Source organism: Arvicanthis niloticus, chromosome 20 (assembly GCF_011762505.2).
Source record: "Arvicanthis niloticus isolate mArvNil1 chromosome 20, mArvNil1.pat.X, whole genome shotgun sequence".
NCBI lineage: Eukaryota > Metazoa > Chordata > Mammalia > Rodentia > Muridae > Arvicanthis > Arvicanthis niloticus.
The window spans coordinates 41,816,954-41,836,950 of record NC_047677.1 but is presented as its reverse complement, the minus strand read 5'-3'; positions in this window follow the sequence as shown (position 1 = coordinate 41,836,950).

The window sequence follows — 19,997 nt, the reverse complement described above, 5'->3', positions numbered from 1 at the left end:
CCCATCATGACCTTTATTCCAAGGCTTAGTATCTATGTCGACAGTTACCTTAACAAGATAGGTGAGCTGGTAAGGCTGGTATTGAAATCCTAGATGCTACTCTTTGGTGTCCAGAGCCAATCAGGAGCTGTACCCAACCCTGAAGTGTATGGGATCGGTATATAGGTCTCTGCCTAAGGGGCTCTGCTCCCAACCAACCTACAACGGCAAATCCTGCCTTATTCTGAACCCCAGCCCTACAGATGTAACACCAGTAACAGAAGTAACCCAGTGATGGTGTGTTGCTGCATGAGGCCCTATCTTGGGTCACCTAGAGCCGGCCAGGCTAGGGAGCAAAGGAACTCTCCTGCATCGATGGCCAGGAGGCAGAATGGTCGAGCAGCCTTGGAAGGCAGCTGGTCAAACTGAAAACTCAACAGTCTTCTCAGCCCCGCCAGCAATGTTCCTGTGTAGTTACCCACAGGACCCGAAGGGTCATTCCCTCAGCATGGACATGCATATCAGCCATGTTCCTAATGGCTAAGCAAAGCAACAGAGTTGTCCAGTAGCTGGGGAACAGCTGGATAAGTAGACACACCCAAGTAACAGAATGATTTGCTGGATGTGCCACCAGGTCTTAAGAAGACAAGGGAGCAAATTCACGGTGATAAATGAACCAGTCCAAAAGGCTTCAGGCTGTAGAATCCCCACAGTGTGATGCTCTGTAAAAGGCAAGACTGTGGGGGTGGTGAGAAAATTGGGGGTGCGCTGCTGAGCTCCTGGAGGTGCAATGGGACTTTATGGGTTTGCACACATGGGGTTTGAAAGCCAGGGGGTTGTTATTTGACACAATAATGGCAGATAGATGCCATTAAACATTTGTTCAGGGTTCCAGCGAGAGAAAACCTGCTGCCCTCCAGGCTCTCTCAGATGCAGCGTGGGTGGGGCTTTATGCTTACACTACTTCATGCTGGTTGCCAGCCACAACCTCTCCCAGCTGCTGAGTTTGTCTCCCTGGCCCTGGAGAGCTAAGTCACTCCCCACCCACCTCTGGGTGTTCTCAGAGTATAAAGCGTCTGCCCACACAGATCTCGGATCCACTGGCAAAGGCTTCCCTCTGTGTGAAGAATCAGTCATATATGCACGGATCCTGACCCTGCTCCTGGTGTACCTGATAGCAACCTCCACAGTCCCCAGGCTAGCCTCTTGGCTAAAGTGCAGCCCTGATCTTCAGGTCCGGAATGGGGCCCAATATCTCATTCCTAACCCAGAACCCCAAATGCCTGGGCTACTCTGTGTCCCTCCTCTCATGGCTGTTAAACACCTTAGCATTGTCCCAAAGTGATGCTGTACAGTGACACCTAGCAGGCCTGTGGGAGCGGTAGAGCCAGACCTGTGCCCACTTTGCCCGTGTGTCCCTCAGTACTAAGGATGTGACATTCAAGAGGAAGGGAGAAACCATCTCAGGGTGTGTCTCCGCCCTGGAGTGGTGTGGGAGAGGGGCATCGCGCCCCTCCCCATGTGGTCTTAACATCAGCCGTGTGGACTTCTATGAGCCGGAGGACATTCTCCCTACACGCTAACTCAGTGTAGAGTCCTTTACACGCGTGGTCTTCTGTGTTGCCGAGTCAGGTCACTCACCTGTGACGTCGTTCAGGAGAAATGGAAGAAGTGTGCAGAAGGTGACTATCCCAGTCCCAGTGAGGCTGAGACAGCCACCCCCAACCTGCTCAGGTCAGGATCACAGGCTCCAGGCTAAACTACCCTCCACCTCCCTTAAGGTCAGTAGAGAGAGCCCGTGTGAGGGGCGGCCGTGGGGCTGTCCTCTTAATGGACCTCCAAACCATTACAGACATCTCCTTAGGGAGAAGGAGCTGAGCTGGCCAGAGAGTGTCTATGGGGAAGAGCAGGCAGCTCTTCAAGTCACAACCAGGTCCTCCCTGATCTGACAGCTCCCTGGGGCTGGCTTTCTGTGGGGAGGCGACATGCGAGTCTCCAAAACTTTCAAGTGGATCTGTAGCAGGAACAGTGTGGCCACCTCTATGTAAACACCAGGGGTGGGAGGGAGGGCATGCACAGTCACAAAAGCATCTCCTGCAGGAGGACCGAATTGAGGACTGCCTGAGAGACCAGGGATCGCAATGCCAGCCAATCAGGAACTGCTGTTTAGAAGAGATATTTTCTTGGGGCCAATGGGGGCGCGGGTGGAGGGTGTTAAAGGAGCTTGCAGCAGTGTTCAGTTGGGCTTGCTGCAGTTTCTCACCTGCTCCCAGAGTCTGTGTTGTTGACTCTCCACCATCTCACCTCCAACCCCCAAGGGCAGGTAGGCTTGGGTGGCCAGTAGTCCTGGGAGGGCACAAGCAATGGTGGATCCACTCCACTTGAATGCTAGAAGCACACACCTGGGGTCAAGGGACTTTAAAAAAAAAACACATGAGAGCAGCAACCTTTGGGCCTAGCTATTCTTCCTTCATAAAATTCCAACCCCGCATCCGGGTCCTTAGGTCCCCAGGCCTGCATGAAAGTCCCTATTCCCCTCATCCTTTTCAATAAAGAAAAGAAAATGGTCTCTTCTCAACACTCCGGCATTGGGGTTCTCTATGCTACCCCCACTGTCCCCTGAGCTATCTCACCATCTCCAGCCCACACCAAGCATGGGGATTAATCATTCCTCAGTGGCTAGACCTGGCTTTCTTCCATGCAGAACAACAGAATCCCATTTAGAGGTGGCTGCCCCCTGCGTCCCAGGGTCATTCGGATGGGAGGTGGCCAGAAGTCCCACAGACTCCAGACAGCGGGGATTTTAATGACTTATTTATGAGTCAGGTCAGGGTCAAAGGGCACAGTCAGACACTTAACCGTCTGGGCACCCGAGAGACAAGAAGGAGCTGGATGTGCGTGGGAGGGGCTACCTGTGGTATGAGGGGATCAGGAGAGCGTGAGAACTTCAAAGCGTGAGGAAGGGTGGTTGTGTGTGGTGAAGCTGGTCAGCCTGACGTCTGTGGCCAGCAGTTGTCCTGCTGTGTGCCCAGCCCCCGGCCTCACGGATTCATGTTGGGCAGTGCCCCCAGCTTCAAGGAATCGTGCTGGGTAGTCAGCAGGAAGGAAACCAGGCATCAAGGGCCTGACCAGCCAGTCTGGCTGTCCTGGCGCCCTATTTGGGACCCTGGCGCCGGTCCGTCCAAAGGCCAAATGAGGCTATTCTTGGTGCTGATGCCCTGACCAGGGGCTCCTTAAAAGGCTGTGTCCAGCTTTGAGGTGCCCTCAGAGCACCAGGGCCAGGCTTGCCCTCTGCCAGCTGAGAACATGGGCATCTACTTCAACCAAGGTCACGCCCCTTCCTGCTTCCTCGGAATGTCCCTTGGATTTCTATAAAGTTGAGGACACTTTGGCCTGGGGTGTGTGGGGAGGAGGGACTGAGCTTAGAGACTCGTGACCTCACTGTAGAGACACAAGTTTTGGCCATACTGGGAGCCAGTGGTGGGGACTTATTTTTAGATGTTCCTAACCCAATATCTGGAGTATGTCCAAATAATACACTAGTTTTGGTAGCGCCAAAAAAATTAAAACTTTTTGGTGAGCCACTCAGTAGAAAGAACCATATGTGTGAACCAGCTTGCACTTCCTAAGATTGATAGAATATTTCTTCCTGGTCCTCTGTGGTACAGGTGCACCCGACTCACTTGGATTTGTAGCCTCTGGTCATTTTGTTCTCTTCAGCAGGTGGCGGGGTCATGGGCACATGCTAGCAACAAGAGCCGTGACTCTGGCTCGCTGTCCTCTCTCTGCAGCATCGCTGACCTACAGAAGCACATCACTGTGTTAAACAGACGGCACAGAAGACAGAACAGGAGGTGCCTGGGGCTCCCCCAAGCCCTGTTGGCTGCTGGACAGCACCATGAACAGTTCTCTGGTGATATGAAGGTGGAGAGGCCGGCTGGGGTCAGCCACATCAGGCTTCTGTCTTTCAGGGTCTTCTCCTTTGAAGAGATGTCTGCAGAGTCATGAGGAAAGCACCCAGTCCTCCTTCCCCGCTCCCCTCACAGTTTTCCCAAGGTCTAAGTGAAAGACCTTATCCGGGAGGACCCTAGAACACAGTTACGATAAGGATGGCTGGTTCCTGGCTGGAGAGATGGCTCAGTGGTTAAAGAGCACTGACTGCTCTTCCAGAGGACCTGAGTTCAATTCCCAGCCACCACATGGTGGCTCACAACCATCTGTAATGGGATCCACTGCCCTCTTCTAGTGTGTCTGAAGACAGTGACAGCTACAGTGTACTCATAGAAATAAATCTAAAAAAGAAAAAAGCTGGTTCCCTACTTGTCACAGTGGTATTCACCGTGGTATTCCTGAGATCCTTCCAGCTGTGTCCTTGATTCTAGGTACCCCGATGACAGGGTCACAGGATGATGAGCTACACCTGCTTTGGGTGTGGCCAGGGTCTCTACATTGTCTGAGAACCTTAAAGCTGCAGTACTCAACCTTCCAAATGCTGCCACCCTTTAATACAGTTCCTCACGTTGTGGGGACCTCCACCCATAACATTATTTCATTGCTACTTCATAACTGTAATTTTGCCATTGTTGCATATCTCTTGATATCTATCAAGATAGATATCAAGATAGACTATATATCTGATAGTCAGGATATCTGTTACAGGACTCCGAAGGGGGTCCCGACCCACAGGTTGAGAACCACTGGTATAGAGGCAGCAGATAAAGGACCTCCTCCTTTTATCATGCCTTTTCAAACATACCTCCTTTCAGTGTGTAGCGCTGGACTTCTGAGGACATGGTATTGGTGGCCTGAGACCTATGGCTGTCCCAGGTCTCATGAATGTTTCCTGGCTGGCTATTCTGGCTGCATCTCCTCTCCCACCTGGGTTAGTCTGAATTTTCTGTCTGTCCCTGAGCCAACTGCTTCCTTTGAGTTTATTTATTTATTTCCTTTTCCACTAAAATCTGCACTTCTTGGCATCTGTATTCGCAATATCCTTCCAGGTGGTTCATCTGCCACCTCCCCTCTTCTTCACACTGCCACTGTCTGACCCCTTATCCCTCCAGCTTCAGTCACCATCTGAGTTCTCCCTGCTCCCCCTCCTTGGTGTATAGTGCTCCCCCTCCTCGGTGTATGGTGCTCCCTGGGGGAAGCCCAGCATGAAGCCATTCTCTCAGATTGCTTCTTTAGTATTCCTGAGAATGTCTCTGTCCACAGTACTCACAGGAGTCCCACCCACTGGGACTGCTCTGTCTGCTCAGTACCACTGCCCTCCATCAGCATATGACCTCCAACTTCCTGCTCAGCTAGCCACTCCAGACCTCCCATCCTGACCCCATGGCTTGACCCCAGTTTGTCTTTTTTCTTCAACATGAGTCATATACACATGGTGTCCTAGTTAGCGTTTCTATCGTTGTGATTTAACACTATGACCAAAGGCAACTCGGGGAGGAAAGGCTTTATTCAGCTTATGCTTGTCACTGTTCATCACTGAAGGAAGTCAGGACAGGAGCACAAATAGGACAGGACCCTGGAGGCAGGAGCTGATGCAGAGGCCACAGAAGAGTGCTGCTTCCCGGCTCGCTCTACATGGCTTGCTCAGCCTGCTTTCTTACTGGACCCAGAACCACCAGCCTAGGGGTGGTCCCAATGATAATGGGCTAGTCGTATGCAGGTATTTTCTCAGTTGAGATTCCTTCTTCCCTGATAACTCTAGTTGTGTCCAGTTGACCTTAAAATTAGCAAGCACCCAGCACATGCATTACCTCTTTATCTTGACAGCCACTCTGGTCCTCTGGGAAAACACGGATCTCCGGAAAGAGTCAGGTCCCAGTCTCCATGGGCTTCATTTACCCATAGAGTACCACAACTGCACCTGGCATGCAATAGGTACACAGTAGGCACGCAGTAGGCACACAGTAGGCACGCAGTAGGCACACAGTAAATCTTCCCCAGTGAGTGAGGTGCTGATAGCCACAGTGAGTGCCTCAGGCCTGCCTCCAACTGCAGCAGCAGGGATGGGTTCAGACTCCAGCTCACTCTGACTCCAGTCCTACACAGTGCTTCACCTTGAGAGCCCCCCAGGCACCAGGAAATAAGCTGGGTATTGGACTCAGCTGCTCCCTGTCCTTGCTGACCCCGATGACCATGGGAATAATGGCACTGACCACTCAACCTTGCCATCCAAGTCATCTTAGATTAAGAATGCTCCCGAATGCCTCAGCCTCATTGTTGCAATGTATCTCTATGGTGTGACACCATGTATCTCTATGGTGTGACACCATGTATCTCTATGGTGTGACATCATGTATCTCTATGGTGTGACACCATGCAGCCCTGCAGCCTTGGGAAGCCGGGGATATTGCCCACAAGGCAGTGAAGAGATGTAGGTCAAGACACAGTGCGATTGAACTGTTAGCTAGATAAAGGCTGTCCATAAGAAGCTGACCATATTAAAGACTCAGGACAAACACATCTTCTGGGGTAACTAGGAAGGAGGCAGTTAGGGAGGCCAGTCGCAGAAAGTTTGCAGGACACTCCCTGTTTCCCAAGGGGTCCCTGCAGGGCTGTCAGGAACACAGCTACAGTAGGCTTGCTAAGCTCACACCTCTGGTCCCTCCTGGTTGCTCAAATCCTGTTCCATGGAGGCTGCTGTCCCGCATGTAACTGGGGACTCCAGATCTTCTTCATGTGTTCTCTGCCAGAAAAATTCCATACCTCCTTTCCCAGGACCTGGGTAGGTATCAACTGAAGGAGTGAGGCATGCTGGTCCTGCTTTTCTCCTGGGAGATATGGACTCGGCATCTATAGCGTCCGTCCCAGAACCACCTAATGGCTCATCCCAAATAACCCCCTAAAACCTACACTGCCCCACCCCATTCTTTAGTCCCTGGACATCTACTTCAAGATTAGGAACACAGTAGGTATTGTGGACTTCCTCTTCTAGGAGACATATCAGAGAACCAGGCAGTCGGACGTGACCTTAAACTTGGTCTCTCCAGGGAGTCCAGTGTGTCTCAGAAGCTGCCCCCTGCCCCAATCAGCACCTCTTCTCCGCTCCAGTGTCCCCCAAGGTTGTCTTCTCTGAGCTGTGCTGCTGATCGTAACTCTTTCCCAGAGCCACCCTGGCCTCCGCAGTGGCACGCTGTCCCCTTTCTCCAGCTACAATTTGTTTGCCCGCCAAGCTATGACGCTGACGCTGCTGGCTGTGAGGGGGTGGGGGTGGGGGTAAAGAAGAATGGGGGACAAGTCCCTGTTCTGGTCTACCCACACAGAGGGCATGTTCTTAGGGCCCCCACAACTTACGCAGAGGGCACATCTTGGTGAACATCTGACTTGCGTCAACCTCTGCTCTTAACATCTTAGATATGAGATGTCCACCTGACAAGAGCTAGAAGCATATGATTGTCTGAGTGCTTGTCTGTCATATTCCAGGGTCAGGGGGCGGGCGGGGATGGGAGGGGGATGTATCTTAGGTTCCCAGCTGACTCCACCACCTAGCTGCAGAACACTGCATTTCCATAGGCTGCGGTTCCCGTGGGCTGTGTCTCATGGACTATGATCCTTGTAGAATTTTGTCTCCATGGGTTATGGTTCTCATGGGCTGTGGGTTATGAGCCCACGGGCTGTGGTCCTCACTCATTGTGGTCCCTGTGGCCCGTGGTTGTGTGGGCTTGCCAACCCTATAATTATACTGTGGCCAATCAACTGCCTTCCCAAGGCACTGGCTGTGAGGTCATCGCTTGGCTCAGCTTGCCTGCTTGCCACCTGCAGCTGGCTAGCTATGCCTAAGACATTTTGGGCTATCACACCCTTATCTCCACCCCTGGGACTCTGACCAGCTCATTCTCCGGGCTCCAGGCCTATTCTCTGGAGTCAGAGTTGAGATTAGGTAAAGCCAGCTGAACTTGTCCCCTGGGAGTACCAGCAGCCGTGGCCACGTTGATGGTCGTTTTTAAATCACCTACTTGCGTCAGCCGCCTCAGGGTTGCTCCTGTACCCCAAGGCCAAGGCAGCCTTGACTTGGTGGGAGCTGGCTAGCAGTGAAAGGGGCTCTGTCCTCCACAAGGGCTTCACCCTGGACAGACACACAGGGCCTTTGTTCTCTCCCAGAGCCCCAGGAGGCCATCCACAGTTGTGACTCTCAGTGATGTCTGGCTTTCTGACTTGTCTCTCCAGGCCACAGACTGGCTGACAATCCTGTACCCAGCCACATATACATCGACATATACATCTTATATATGGTATACATATACACATACACACACATATATACATTTTTTTTTTTCTGGTCAACTCAACACATTCTAGAGACACCTGGGAAGAGGACCTCTCAGTTGAGAAATGCCTCCATTAGGTTGAGAAACACCTCCATCAGATTGCCTGTAGGGGCTTCTGTAGGGCATTTTATTAATTAATGATTGGGGGGAAGATGCCCAGCTGACTGTGGGTGATACCACCTCTGGACAGGTGGTCCTGGATCAAGCCAGTAATTAGCATTCCTCCATGGGCTCTGTTTCAGTTCCTGTCTCCAAGTTTCTGATTTGAGAGTCGATGTTCTGACCTCCCCCAGTGATGGACTCTAAGCTGTAAAGTCAAATAATAAACCCTTCCTTCCCCAGGTTTCTTTTGGACATGGTATTGGTCACAGCAATAGAAAGCACACTAAGATACTTCTCTGCCTGCCCACTGCCCTGGACCTGCCCAGCAGGCTTGCCTGACACCCACTGCTTATCCAGGGTGATCTAGTCTGGATAAGGCACACAGAACCATGGAGCCACCTGGAAGCTACTGCTTCAGAAGCACCCCAGCCTCTGCTCAACCTCCCCTGGGTTTTGGATGGCTTGTATGTCCATCATCAGTACCCACTAATTTGCTTCAGGATCCACAGTGGGCTTTGTAATAATTGTTGTACTGAATATTAGCACTTACGGTCTGTTCATCCCTCTTCCCTCTGAATCCCGGCCTGGACCTGAAACCCAGTGCTTACTGCTCTGTTCCTCTGATCCCTCTGTTCAGCCTCAGATACAAGACGGAGTGTGTTCTATTCTAGACCAGGACCCTCTGATTCCCAACTCTCAGCTCAACCCCTACCCCACAGCTATTCCTTAGACATGTCCCAAATGGTGTGCCCCTCAGCGCCTCTGGAGACTCCCATATCCACCCTGGGCACTGCTTGCTCTTTCTGATGCTTCTGGACCCCCTCTTGTTTCCTGGTCATAGGTGACAACGGGGACAAGCCTATGTTGGCTGCTCTGGTGCCTCTGGGCTTTTGTCCTCCCACACCCTGTTAGACCAGCCTTGAAAGTCACTTACTTCCCGGCTAAGGGTCACAATGTTCTGTGCCCTCATACAGTGAGTAGACAGTAGGGTCATGAGTCACACGTCACCCTGTCCAGTGTTCTGAAGTGCCCACCATGTGCATGGAGCTTAGTTTGCTGTAGAGAATAGATGGGACGCAGGCCAGAACTGTCCCCAAGACACATACAGGTGTGCCCCAACTAAGGGTGTCTGATGGTGAGAGCTCTGACAGTACTCGTCTGCAGCAGAAGTGCATGATGGGATGGATGGGTTGGGGAAAGGCTCAGGCCTGAGCCCAGAGGCAGAGACAGAAAATTCAGTGTCCATGGCAGAAAGGCGGAGCTGTGGGAGAGAGGAACAACTGAGGTAACTAGAGTACAGGGGAGATGGGGGTACCCCCAGAATACCCACCTTCAGAAGAGTGGAGTCAGGAGGTGCCTAGAGGCATCTGGATGACTGTGACCCTGACCAGAGGCAAGTGGGGCCAGGGGATGGCTGTAGGCTGTTGCCAACACCCAGGTGTGCGGGACTGAGCCAGGGGGTGGTAGACATGCACACAGGCTACTGAACTTAAGGCTGGAAGTGGACATTGGGGAGAAGGGAAGGGTTTAGCGTGTGTGGAGTCCCAGTATGCATTTCAGGGTCTGTGAGGGTATGGGTTATGAAAGCGGGCCTAGGGAAGACACATGTTCCCACCAGGCAGATCCCAGCGACTGGATATCAAGTGGAACTCGGTCCTAGGGTGTGTGCGGGGAGGTTTCTCCTAGCTTTTCAGGAAGTCTTCTTGTCATCTATAAAATAAGACAGTAATGCTGGATTTATTGGGCATGGAGGTGGAGTGAGGGATGAAAAAAGAGGTATAAGGGGAGACGGAGGGGAAGAGGAGGTAGGGGGTACTTTCAGTAGAAAGGATCCCACACCCCACCCTGGGTATACCCTACCTGGTGTCCTGGAGGCCTTGAAGCTGCAGCTGTCCTGCTGGGCAGTCAGCCAATGGGCACTCCTGGCAGGTGGCTCCTGGGAAAGGCATATAGCACAGATAGCCTCAGAGTGGTTAATTTGAGGAGAACCACTTTGGGGGAGCCGATGGGTCTTCAAGAAACGGAAACGCAGAGTCCATATCTTGGCAGAGGACAAAGACCTTTTAATACCCTGGACCAACAGTGAAGGATCCAGGAGTGGTACTCCCTCTGGAAGGAAGGACATTCCTGATACTGGGGGTGGGCCCTGCTTCAGGAGCCGCCTGTTGCCTGTTCGGTGGTTGAGGAATGATTGCTTTCATTGTTATGAAACTCCAGCGGGGAGGAAGGAAGTGCTTTCAGGTACAGCTGGTAATTGTGGCTTGCAGCTCTAAGCGTTACAAAATCCTTTTGGATTCATTTTCAATTGCTTCTGTGGGTATACAGACCTCCCCTTATTGTCTTGGCCCTGATTTCCTGGGCCAGCCAACTCCATGAGATCAGAGACAGTCTCCCTAAACACATGATTTTTAAGAGATAATTTTTGATTTCGAAAAAAAAAGATTTTTTTTTTTTTTTTGAAAAGAGTTCAGCACGCCCTTCCAGCCTGGATGGTAGGTGTCCTGAGTAAGCACAGGACGTCTGTCTGTTAAAAACAGAAATTACAGCTGAGCAGTGTGTACCAAGCAAACCGCAGACTCGGAGATGCCCAGCATCCCTGGCATTTCAAGATGGGGTTTCTCTGGTCCTTTCCTGGGTAGCATTTTCTGTAAGTCTTGAATCCTCGACAGGACGTCAGGATGTCTTGACCTTTGACGGGGATGCTGTGACCACACCCATCAGTGTAGAGTTGGCTGACTGGCTTCTCACAGGTAACACTGAGGTCTGAGCATTGAGGAGGAAGTAAGCAAGGGGGGCTCCATCACCTCATGCTGGGAGCATCCAGCTACTGATTTAACCCAGACGACCTTGACAGTCCCTCTGTTCTGCTCGTTGAGAGTGAGGCAGAGTCCCGTGACTCAGGGACACTGTGAGCCTCATCCGAAGGGCCTCAAAACCTCAGGAGAGCCAGGCGTGCCTTGGAGAGCTACTTGGAGGCCACTCTGGGATACTGATTCTTGCTGGCGAGTCCCAAGTCCTTCTGATGAGGAAGAGGTACTTGATGCTCCAGTCTTAGCACACGTCTCACCATCATCTTGTTGGGAGGTATTCACCAGTGTCTACTTTCCTCTTGGAGCCCTTGCTTGCCCTTTAGTTGGTCAGAGCCACATTTGGAAAGCCAGTGAAGTTTCTGAGAAACAGAAACGCAGAGTCCCGTATCCAGCCGAAAAGACAAAGACTTTGTAACACCCAGAATCCGCAGTGTTATGAGGACGATCCTGGAAGCCCTTTGAGCAGCGCGCTCCATTTTCTTGAGGGATGCGTTCTAACACATGGTAGATCTGTGCCACCATTACCAGGCCACCTTTTCTTCCTCCCTGTCCCCTCCTCCACTGGCCTCAAGCATCTGCTAGTCTGTCATCATTGTGACTCTTTTTTCTGAGGACCCCTTTCACTCAGTTAATTGCTTCTGAGCTGCCAGGCTGCAAGTCGTTTCCTGATGCTGAGTCATGTCTGCAGACAGATGGGCCACAGCTTGCCTGATGGCTTGTCCTAACGTACTGTCTATTGCTATGATAAACACCACAACTAAAAGCGACTTGGGAAGGAAGTGGTTTGTTTGTCTGACCGGTTACAGTCCATCCATCATCAAGGGAAACTGAGGCAGGGACCAAAGCAGAGGCCGTGGAGGAAGGCTCACTACTGTCTTGCTCAGCTAGCTTTCTTTATTTTGTTTTTCCAGACAGGGCCTCACTCTGTAGCTCTGGTTGTCCTGGAACTCACTATGTAGCCTTGGCTGGCCACGAACTCACAGAGATCTCCCTGCCTTCTGCCTCCCAAGTGGCCAGCGAGTGGGTGGTACCACACACAGTGAATTGGGCCCTCCCACAGGAATCAAAATCAAGGAAATGCCCCCACAGATTTGCATTTGCACACTTGAGAGTCATTCTTCCAAATGACTCTAGCTTGTGTAGGGCTGACAAAAACCAGTAAGCCATATAATAGTTGGATCACCAAGACTTTGATGTTTTCATTCTCCACTGTGACAAAGACACCTGTGGGGAGTGATCTATGAAGGTTCTGGGGATGGATATGGGCAAAAGCACACCGATGCCTACATCTCTTCAGGATAAACATTCTACAGATTGTGAGACACACCAAGCCTCGTGTCTCTACCTGCTAGTGACCTAGCAGAGACCACTTTGGGAGGAAAGATTCCTGTGCTTGCAACAGACCACCCATCTGGACTTCTGGGAGCTGACATCACAGATCCCCAGGTTGTAGCTTACACCGTGGTCATATGATCTTTCATTTTGGAGTCTGGAGTCTAAGACTGTGGTATCACAGGGTGGGTCCTTCTGGGCGCTTCTCTCTTTGACTTGTAGATGACACACTCTTCTTGTATCCTCAAGTGGCTGTCCCCCTTCGCATCTGTGTCCTGATCACTTTAGGTAAGGACTGAGTCATGTTGGATTATGGCCTGCAACAGGTCCCCAGACCTTAGCACAACTGACTCAATGACGGTAATACCATCTAGTCTGTAAAACTGGACAGCACCAGCTCCCAAAAATTAAAACAAAAACCTAGTCCATCAAAGTCCATATAGTTCTGGGAAAGTCTCAAAATGTACTAACTTTGCTTTTTTGATTCTGGAGTTCTGCTTCTGGCTAACTATTCTTGTTCACTGAAGTATGACAACCCAGAACATGGTTTTTATGCCTGAAAGTTCACCGTGAGAACGGCTCAGTGCTACATTGAGATCCCAAATATCCAGTATAGTCACCAGCCACCTGATAGAGACTTTCTATTGCCTTCAACCCTTGTCTGAGCAGTCCTCTCTGGTTGACTACCCCACAAGAGGCCCATGACAATCCCTTCATTTTGCCTTAATGATCTCTTTCAGCACCCCATCAATAAATGCAGTGTCGTCCTGGGGTCCTGAGAGTCAAGACTTTGAGTCTGGGCTTTTGGGAGAAAGCACTCAGCCAATCACAGTACTGTTCCCTCTGCCCTGGCCCATCTTCCCTGTAGGACTTTGTGCCACTCGGATTCAGCTGAGCTTGCAATCTGGTTGCTATGTATGGTTGCTATCTTCAGTGCCTCTGTACATCACAGGCAAGGATCTGCAGCCTCTGGCCTCAGATGCAGCCCAACTGGGGACTTCAGGTGTACACTGTGTCTACCCCGCTTCATTATTCCAAGGGGCCATGGTGAGCTCTGGGTGCCCCTTTAAGTACTGCAGGGGTCACTGGGGAAAGCTACTGGGATTCTTCTCTGTCACCTAGAACCTCTCTGTGCTTCTGGGGAAATCGCCTGGGCCCTTGACTATGATAATTGCTTATCTCCCTCAACCCCTACAAGCGATAACCATCTCCAGGCAACTCTTCCGGCAGCTTGGGATAACCATTTCTGCCTCTCTCCAGACCCCATGTTCTCCCGTGGTTCCCGATTTCAATTTTCTTTCTGCCCATTGATTTCCTTTACTTGGCAGTGAGGTGGAAGCCAGGGGCCGGCTCCCAGCTGTCCAAAGAATCTGGTGAGATGTCAGAGCCACAGCTGCCTGTCCTGTGCGTACTTGCCATCTGTTGGGGGGATGGAGGCACTTCGCCGTGTCTGGCAGGGTGAGCCCCTCAGAACAGCTTCGTGCTAACATCCTCAGACAGTGATTTTCCAGGAGGGTCTGAGGTACCTGGTGTGGTGGTTACCCTTACCAAATCAACTTCATGAGATACAGAATCACCAGAGAGATGGGCTTCTGGGCGTGCCTGTTGGGGATTGTCTCGATTAGGTTAATTCAAGCGGGAAGACCCCTTCTCTGTGAGTGGTACAATCCCCTGGGCGGGGCCGCAGGTACATATTCATTTTGGACTATGGGTGTTATGTGACCAGCTGCCCAGCCTCCTGTTACTGTGACTTTCCCTCCACGGTGAGCTCAGACTGTAAGGCAAAAGTCAACTCTTCCTCCCTTAAATCGCTTTTATCAGTCCCATGACCTGTAGCAGTTAGGAGGGTGGTTTTGAACTTCAGACTTTAACCTGGATGGGCTTTTCCTTCTTAATGTTATGGTTTTGCAAGTGTAAAGGCCTTAGGGAACATCTGGGCTGCTGTGGGATCAAATAAGAAGATAATGGGAGTTTTCAAGTTAATACCATTAGGGATATCCTCTTAAAAATACAGGTTAGAGCAAGCAACTTTCTTTTTCTTTTCTTCTTCTTCTTTTTGTTAAGTCTTATTTTATTTATTTCATGTATATGAGTACACTGTTGCTCTCTTCAGACACACCAGAAGAGGGGATCAGATCCCATTACAGATGGTCGTGAGCCACCATGTGGTTGCTGGGAATTGAACTCAGGACCTCTGGAAGAGCAGCCAGTGCTTTTTTTGTTGTTTTGTTTGTTTTGTTTTGTTTTTCTATTTATTTATTTATTTATTTTACTTATATGAATATTCTGTAGCTGTCTTCAGACACACTGGAAGAAGGCATCAGATCCCATTAGAGATGGTTGTGAGCCACCATGTGGTTGCTGGGATTTGAACTCAGGACCTCTGGAAGAGTAGTCAGTGCTCTTAACCACTGAGCCATCTCTCCAGCCCCCTTGTTTTGTTTTTCAAGACAGGGTTTCTCTGTGTAGCCCTGGCTGTCCTGGAACTCACTTTGTAGACCAGGCTGGCCTCGAACTCAGAAATCCACCTGCCTCTACCTCCCAAGTGCTGGGATTAAAGGCATGTGCCACCACCACCCAGCGCAGCCAGTGCTCTTAACCACTGAGCCATCTTTCCAGCCCCAAAGCAAGCAATTTTCAAATGAAGAGCTGTAGAAGGGGTCTTTACAGCAACTGTCATGGCCAGTCCAAGAGAAGGAGGTTGTTTGGAAGAAAAGGTGCTATATACTTTATTACACGATCCTCGGGAACACCCAGAAACACAACAGCCGCCCAGAGAACACCTGAACTGCCAGCCCTCCCAAAACTGTGCATGGAAATCTTCAAGTTTGACAGCTAAGGTGACGGACGATGTTGTTTTAGGAGAAACCTGTAAGGTTTATTAAAGAAGAGGGCTGTGGTTAAAATTCTTAGCATTTTTTTAAGTTAGTAGGTTTCCTTCTAAAGGGAAGGTTCAGATTTGTAGAAACTCATGCCATTCCAATGATTCCCCATTTCATCATCTTGCCCATCCATAGAAGGCACAGTGCTGAGCAGATACGAATCTGTTCTTATTAACAACCCCATGGAATACCTTCAGATTTGCCCTCTGTCCAGCACTCTGCGGGACTGAACAAATGTCTAATGACACGTGACCAGTAGTTTGGCCCTGCTAGCAGGTTAATGATCAAACGGGGCCTTGTCAAGATTTAAAATGTAACAGTCATAACCTTTGTTATATATTTTTTTCTTCTGAAAATATTAGCCTTGGAAGGAAGTGTTTTTCACAAGCAGCCACTGTTCAATCTCCAGGAATCCGTCCACAGAGCGGCCTGTCCGCCCCTATCTTATCTGAGTTTACAGACACGTCGTGCAGAACTTCCTCCTCCGGGTGGAAGCTGACACCCAAATGGAATCTTTGACTCATAGCACCGTTCACTCTGAAGAAGCGTGCTGGCGCTACAGCCTGGAGTTCACGGGGAAAGTGAGGGAGGGTGTCTGTGCTTTTCCTGTACATCCGAGTTTGCACACTCACTCGCTCACTTCTGCCAGGAAGCTGGCATCTTTCAAACAGAGGTGTCAATCAGCCTTGCCTGCTCCCTTTGAGAAATAAGGCAAGCTTTGTGGAAAGGAACTGGAGTTGTGTGGAGGCTGGATAGGGGGGACCAGGTGATCCTCCGTACCCCTTCCAGTCCCAGGACAGAGGGAGGGGGGACAGGGGAGAAAGAGGAGGCTGAATGTTTCTGTTCTCTTTGTAGGAAAAGGCTTGCCTAGTTATCCTTGAGGGTTAGTCACGTGAGGGGTGAAATCCAAGGCCATCCTTAGATACTCAGGGAGTTTGAGGCTAGCCTGAGCTACATGAGACATTGTCTTCAAAGAAACAAATAAAAAAAAAAATTCTTAGCCTGGCAGTGGTGGCGCACGCCTTTAATCCCAGCACTTGGGAGGCAGAGGCAGGCAGATTTCTGAGTTCGAGGCCAGCCTGGTCTACCGAGTGAGTTCCAGGACAGCCAAGGCTACACAGAGAAACCCTGTCTTGAAAAAAAAAAGAAAGAAAGAAAGAAAGAAAAGAAAAGAAAAAAAAGAAAAAAATTCTTATTCTGTTGGATATGCCAAATTTTACAAGTGTGCAAACTTTCCTACGTGAAGGTGTCTATACTGTTGAGTTGCTTTCCTCTGTGATATGCTGGACACATCCTTCTACGTAGATTCTCCCTGGTTGTATCACACCAGCACAGGAGAATGTATTTCATGGAGAATGGACATTCATCATCCTGCCAGGCTCCTGGAATTTGGAGCGGCCTCTGTAAAGAGCAGGTGCTCTGCTCTGCGCACCAAGGGAAGGGCTAACTTATGATACGCTGCTCTCCACTGTGGACTCTCTGGTATCTCCCCAGGCTGGGGAAGAAGCTTGATCAAGGGGACCTGCTGGTCTAGTTGGATTCTGGGTATTGCCAAGGATGATGCCCTGCCTGCAGCACAGCCTCCCTGTCTGCATCAGCACCAGCCTTCCTAGTAGACACTCTCTGGAGAGGGGAGAGAGAGGCTCCAGAAATACCCTTTAAGATGGACTGTGAGCGGGGCTGAAGAAAAGGCTCAGAGGTTGGAAGCCTCACTGGCTGCTCTTCTAGAGGACCCAGGTTCGATTCCCAGCACCCACTTGGTAACTGTACTTCCAGGGGATCCACGGCACCAGGCACGTACCTGGTACACATATACATGCAGGCAAAGATGTTCACACACATAAAATAAAATAAACCTCTCATTCCTGGGGTGAGAAGGCAACTTTGGTTAAAACTCAGACTGTCCACATACCATGGCCAACTGCATCTGGCTTACATCAGCAAATTTTCAACCTGGCCTTCGAATGCCCGACTCCGCTTCTAGCAGGTTTGGCTTTATCTGTCTTTTCCATCGGTTCTTGCAGGCCCCGTAACAGCAAGCCCAGGAATTTGACTGTGTGTGCAGAAAATCCAAAGAATTTATAGATAAGTCCTCTAGATTAAAGGCAAGTTTAGTGTTGGTGCAGATCGTGGTTGCTTTCTCTTTACAGGGGCTTTGGGTATTGGCTTTCTCTTGTGTGGGGCGAGTGGATGATGTGATTCTTCTGACACTGGTCTGTGGATACGCTCAGCAAACACTTGGTTTTTATCTACAGAGGTAAGGTCTATTTACAGTAGGTGAAGTATATCTCAATGAAGCAGTTTTTTTTTTTTTTTTTTTTTTAAAGTGAGTATCCAGGCAAAGACCTTGGATGAGGTTACGTGTATAGACGTCAACCAACAGTTAGACCTGAAGCAAAAGTTTAGAAACTGCCATGATTTCAATAGCATTGAAAACTGCCAGATAGCTAGTGAATCACAGTTGTGTGCATTCTATGTGGGGACTAGGAATTTGAACTCAGTTTCTCAGGTCTGCAGAGCAAACACCCCTCGCCATTGACCTATCTCCTCTCACAAAAGATTTTGAAGACTATAAAATATTTACTAAGGTTGGTGAAGGATGAGTTAAATAAATGAAGGGATGTCATGTTTTCAGGCACCAAGAGGCAAATTACAAAAGCCATTTAAAAAATAGATCTGTATGTCAACAAAAATTCCTGGGATGCATATAAATATTTATGGCCTTGGAGGAGGGGCCAGCGATGGCACAGAGACAAGAGTAAAGGGAGACACTCTTGGTCACCCAAGCAGGGAGAAGGAAGACTTGCCACCAGATGCTAAAGCAAGGCATAGCTACAGACACCAGGCAGGTGACATCACTCAGCAGAGGTGCGTTGACCAACAGACACCACAGTTCAGGTGATTTAAGGAATCTCTGCAGTATATGAAGCTCCATGAAAAGATGGAAGGAGAGGACAGAAGAAGCCACATAGCATGCTGCACAGAACCAGGTCCCGTTGTGATGGATGAACTGATGTGAAGGACGAGACCATGACATGTTCAGGAGGGAGCACAGGTCCTAGGGTCTGCTGGTGTTTTATTGCTGTGAACAGACACCATGACCAAGGAAGCTCTTATAAGGACAACATTTCATTGGGGCTGGCTTACAGGTTCAGAGGTTCAGTCCATTATCATCAAGGCAGGAACATGGCAGCATCCAGGCAGGCATGGTGCGGGAGGAACTGAGAGTTCTAAATCTCCATCTGAAGGCTGTTAGCAGAATACTGGCTTCCAGGCAGCTAGGATGAGGGTCTTAAAGCCCATGCCCACAGTGACACACCCACTCCAACAAGGCCACACCCACTCCAACAGGGCCATACCTTCTAATAGTGCCACTCCCTGGGCCGAGTATACACAAACCATCACAGCTGGCATACAGGACAATGTCCTGTCCACATAAAACAGAGGCTTGGAAACAGGTGCTCAAGAGACCTCACTGTCAGGGGAGTGAGTGGCTTGTGTATACAGGGAAGTTAGCTGGGACCTCAACTGGCAGAGCAAAGATTGGTGACATCCCCCAAACAGGTGAATGAATGTTGGCTTATCTAGACAATGGGTTATTGTACCACGGTTGGGATGGAGTTCCCTGGGATTAGTACAAGGCGTGGCAGATGTTGGGGGTGCTGGAAACTTTCATAGTACCACAGTGAGAAAGGCAGTATTAGTTCCCAGATTCGTGGGCTCCAATCGTGTTCCAGCCCAGCTGGATCCCTGCTGTGTGCATGCTGTGAATCTGTCTTAGGGATGACCACTGGATAGAAGCACTTCATGATCCAACCAACAGCCTCTGGGACTGAACACACCTCCTCCCATGTCCACAGCAGGGGTCCGGACAGAGTGATGAAGACTTACAGTCCCCTACATTCCTCTAGTGCTTCTAAAGGCTCTTCAAGTCCCCTGGGTCTTAAGCCCAGAACCATTTGATTTCAAGCCCTGCGATCAGCTTCTGAGCCCAGGGTAGGAATCCAAAGGCCTCTGGACCACAGTCTCAGCCCTGTGCTAGAAGCAGCACTGGCTGGGGACCCAGCGGGTCTCTCTGAGAATGTCTACCCTCAGCCCACACTCCTGCCTTGTTATTCCCAGTCATTCCCAGGAAGCATGCTTCATGAAACTGTCAGGAATGGGCTCCACTGGCCATGCTTCCCACTCCGTGTGTGTGTGTGTGTGTGTGTGTGTGTGTGTGTGTGTGTGTGATCACACACATGTGACTCCAGAGGCCTTCTTCCAGCTGCCAGGATTCATCCATCTTCCCTAATGAGCCTCTTGGGAACTCAATAGCCCAGTGGGAGAGACACGGTCAGCTTTGTTCTTCCAATGCTTCAGATAACCAGCTGTGAGCAAAGTTCTGGAATTCACTTCTGTTCATGTCCACACTGTTCAAGGGTGTGGCTCCTGAACTTGAAAATGCATCTGTTTGTACATACACATATCCACATGTAAATACTATGGATGTGTGCTCAGGCCAAACAGACACATACATACATGCGCGCATGTGTGTGTGTTTGCACACTCTCGCGCACTCGGACACACAGAGGCACACACACACACAGAGTCTCATCACGCATACACATGCAACA